The sequence below is a fragment of the Pinus tabuliformis genome, chromosome 1_1 (assembly GCF_031772625.1).
Source record: "Pinus tabuliformis cultivar Carrire ecotype Pingquan chromosome 1_1, CPIR1, whole genome shotgun sequence".
NCBI lineage: Eukaryota > Viridiplantae > Streptophyta > Pinopsida > Pinales > Pinaceae > Pinus > Pinus tabuliformis.
Window position 1 is genome coordinate 367,550,242 of NC_142297.1, and position 4,933 is coordinate 367,555,174.

Sequence of the window (4,933 nt, forward strand, 5' to 3'; positions counted from 1 at the left end):
AAAAATCGAAACTCCAGAATAGATAGATACAAAAATAAGCAAGGGACCCCTGTGGCCATACATTAATCCTTCTTAGTTGTTGGGCGATTTAGATCAATATAATTTTTTTACAATCTCATCCTAAATCTGGGCAATGCATGTAGGAGGCTCGCTACTCATTTTCAAATCCAAGGTGTGTTAATCTCATCAGTAACTCATCCTAAATCTAGGAAATGCATGTAGGAGGCTCCTTGCTCATTTTCAAATCCATGATCATGTTTCAAGGTGTGTTAACCTCATCAGTAAGGCGAGTAATCTAGTTCTGAAAGACTAATAATTTTTCTATTTGATCCACCTAGTGATGATACATCTGACATAATTTCACCTGCATATCATAATCATCCGTGTATAGTGATTCATGTAATGACAAATAGTGAGAACAAGGGCTATCTATAGAGGATTTATCTAAGGAAGAAACATAGTTCATGGGGAAATTCCAACCAAATTTTCGATGTAATTCGAAAATAGGGGGATACCACCAGATAATCCACGTAATAGATAATCCCAAAAAGATTATACCTTCATAGAACCAATTCCACTTTACCATGATGATAACTAGCATTTGCACCTAATATTGCAAAGGAAACGCCGTAAGGCATATAGTGTGGAGGAATATTGAAATGTGAATGGGAATTTTTGAAAGAAAGGGTCGATGATAATGAGTTTCAATTGAGGAAGTCGTGCTTAAAACCCTATTCGGGGGTTAAAGTGGCTATAAAATGGAATAAAAATCGTCATAAATAGCCATTGAAGTTGCTTAAACACCTTTGTATCTGGATAAAGATTTCCTAGTTGAAGGTGAAGGTAAACAAATGAATCCAGGTGAACAGGTTGATGATAATGAGTTTCAATTGAGGAAGCCATGCCTAAAACCCTATTCGGGGGTTAAAGTGGCTATAAAATGGAATAAAAATAGTCATAAATAGCCATTGAAGTTCTTTAAACACCTTTGTATCTGGATAAAGATTGCCTAGTTGAAGGTGAAGGTAAACAAATGAATCCATGTGAACAACAACTGGGTATTCATATCGATTTGGATAGGGTTATTTAAGAAACCATTATTTAAATGAAAATTTTAATTAATATCAAGATATATTTAAAACATGTATTATATTCATTAAAATAAATTGTTTTTTTTTTTGAAATATGTTAAAACCCATTGATAATGAATTGGTTGTAAAGACATAAACTATCAGAATGGTATTTCATCTTGAAACATCATTTTTCAAGTTTCAGTTGGAAAATACAAGTAGTAAATTGTAACAAAAGAGGTTAGAGAAGAAATATAATATTTTGAAGAACATTGTGGTTGTCATTCCATATTTGAAGTTGCATCGAAATTTGTTGGAGGCATTGAAGACCTGAAGAAGCAGTAATGAACCTGCAAAATGTATATTTTGTTAGGATTTGTAATATGTAAATTAAGTGTGGAAATTTATTTGTAATATTTTGCATGTGAGTTGTGTTAAAATGAAATTGGAATGAATGGAAATGAAGTTACAAGGGAGAGAAACAAGGCGCAGTCTAAAGTTTGGAGGGGAAATGAGATATGAAATCTTTTATAGGAATGTGCCTATGTAATGATGTATGGAATCTAGATTGTATATAAAGGTGCATTGAATATATAGACATTATTACAAGCCCATTCAAACCCAAGTGTGACATCAACTTCAGATTCCCTAAACCCTCAGATGAGTTTGTGCTAATTATAGCCCAGGTTGGATTGGTAATAAATCTGGGTTTTACTTGGATTGAACTTACTACTAAAATAACAGAGGTTTTGGTCTTTTGTGAATTAAAATTCATGCAATTTGAGTGTTTTTGCAAAGTAATCTGCATTTTCTTTAACATCAAGTACATAAAAAAGGTTTGGCCTTTTGTGAATTAAAATTCATGCAATTTGAGTGTTTTTGCAAAGTAATCTTCATTTTCTTTAACATTGTACACAAAAAAGGTAGCTGCTCTATAACAAGCCTGGGAAAGATGTCCATGATTATTAAATAAAATGAGGTCAATATTCAATGTCATTGAATAATATTCTCAGTGTTAATAAATCTAAATATATGCTAGTTTATTTCATGAACGGAATAATCAGAGCTAAAAACAGTCGCCAAGGGATTGCAGACTACTTCCTCAATTTATCCTCTGCACTCTGACTTATTTGTAATACAGCCTAGCATGTGAAGGGTGTGCTAGTTAGCAAAGTAGGGTAAAGTCTAAAAAAGGCTTAAATACTCGTTATCATCTCATTTCTCTAACCCCTCTCTCCCTTGCTTCTGTACTTCGTTCATTCAATATTTCAAGTATTCACTGCCTGTTATCTTCCTTAATCGCTTAATCCATTGAATTCAGATCAAAAAATAAATACCGAGATGCCTACAACTACTGTTACTCGTTCGAGGAGGAACATCCCCAAAAGAGGGAAGGTGAAGGCAGCCATTGCCTCTTCCCTCGCCCAATCCATCAGATCAGTGTTAGGATCCCCTAAATCATTCAACCACTCTGTTGTTTCCTCTTCCTCTTCTCTTGTGACTGCAAATCGTTTGAGAGCACAATGAATGACTTGCAGATCAAATGGGCTTGAGTTTCTTTCATTACAAATTCAGTGATGCAGAAATTAAATCATTATGGATGAAAGCATGGGATCCATAGATCTGTTGTCCAAATCATTTGCTCATTTGTCTAACTCTTTTCCCCAGATTTGAAGCCCTGCAACAACAATGGAGTTTTCTCTTTATGCTGTAGTGAGTCACCAAATATAAAGAGGGGAAATATTTTCTACTATAGCAGCTTTTCCTAGTTGCAGTTGAAAAGCTCTGAAATACAAAGTTTGTTGATTAGAGATTTTGAGTTGAAATATATGGCACTTGATTCCCCTTGGCATGTGTAACTGATTTTGATCCATTAGTGGTGTTTATAAACTTCATCTATGTATTGGATTGATAGAAATACCCATTAACATGTAGAATAGACTTGAATCCTGTTTTTTACATCCAACAGCTAAGAGTTTACTAATTCATCATGCTTTTGATCCATAAGTGAGTGGCTATAAACCTTAACTCTGCATTGAGTGATGAATCATTTGCATGAATTTGATTTGAATGTGTCGCTAATTATCATGAATTTTCTTTGAATGTGTGGTTAATCAAATATGAATCGTTTGCATGAATGTGCTTTGAATGTGTGGTTAATCAGATATGAATTGTTTGCATGAATGTGTGGTTAATCAGGTACTCAACACTCACTTTGAATGTGTTGTTAATCATTTGAATGTGTGGATGCATGAATGTGCTTTGAATGTGTGGTTAATCAAATATGAATCATTTACATGAATGTGTGGTTAATCAAGAACTCAACACTCACTTTGAATGTGTGGTTAATCATTTGAATGTGTGATTAATGAAATATAAATTGTTTGTATTTTGGTAGTGAATGTTAATGATTGAAGTTACATGTAGTTGAAGTTATTAAAAAGCTAAAAGATTTTCTATTGTTTATCTTATAACTGTTTAAACTAGAAGGAGATTATAACTGTTCACATAGTTGAAATTTGGAGGAGATTCTTTCATTTAGGTTAATGAAATGAAACTCTGAACAATTTATTTTGATTTAGGTTACTAATGGTCAAAAAATTATTTTGAGCTTATAATTGCTCAACTATATGATGCATTCATTTGGAGTTAATTATATCATTTAGATTTATTGTGACCAAAATCTAATGTGAGTGTCAAATATGTAGGATGGAGAAAGTAGACATTATGTGTATTCGCAACAGAGCCAAAATTCTGGGAACTGTAATTTGTGTGGGTGGAGCAATGGCTATGAGTTTCCTTCAAGGTCCTACTCTAGCCCAACTCTGGCCTCTGTGGGGACAATCAACATCAGTTTCCTACACTAATACAGTACACCTAGCGGAAACCATTCTACACGAGGGAGATTCAGGCAACCAGATTAGAGGGTGTATTTACCTTATCTCAGCAGTGATAATGTTATCCACTACCATGATATTGCAGGTCTCCCTACCACCTTGCATATTAAATTGATACCCAATTATAACCCTTTTCTGTATTTAGAAGTTTCAAAGCTCCCCACCCAATCAAATATATGATTACAATTCCATGTGCATGTTGAGACAATGAAGAATTTTCCAGCCACACTATCCCTTACATCAATTACTGCCATTCTAGGCTCCATCCAAACTGCTCTCCTAATAGCCATTCTTTACAGGGGCATCATTCCAACATCATGGATACTGGATAGGGCTAATATTTTGACTGTGTTCACTACAGTAAGTCTACATACATGAATGATGTTCTTCCTCAATTTTCCCAGCCATGAATAACTTAAATTTTTGTTAGGTGGTTAAGCTGATTTGTGGAAGATTAATTCAATTTGGCAGGGAATCATATTCAATGCAATGGAATTTCCATTACAGTTATGGTGTTTGTGGAAACAAGGGCCAGTATTCATTACAGTATTCAACCCAGTGTCTACCGTGTGCTCAGCAATTTTATCATCTATAGTTCTCGGAGACACGTTGCGTTTGGGAAGGTGGGTGGTTTGTTATATTCTCAAATATTCAATTCGGTGGTTTTTTATATACTCCAATATTCAATTTTTGTTAGAGTGGTTCAGGTAAAATTAAACTTGATTAGATAAAGTTATTAGTTGTTTTTGGGCTAATGAGAATCTATGGTTTTGTCCATGGTATTCATATGGAATATAGTATATTCTTAAGTCTTCAATTTCTATTAGAGTGGTTCAAGTAAATTTGTGCAATGGCTATGAGTTTCCTTCAAGGTCCTACTCTAGCCCAACTTTGGCCTCTGTGGGGACAATCAACATCAGTTTCCTACACTAATACAGTACACCTAGTGGAAACCATTCTACACGA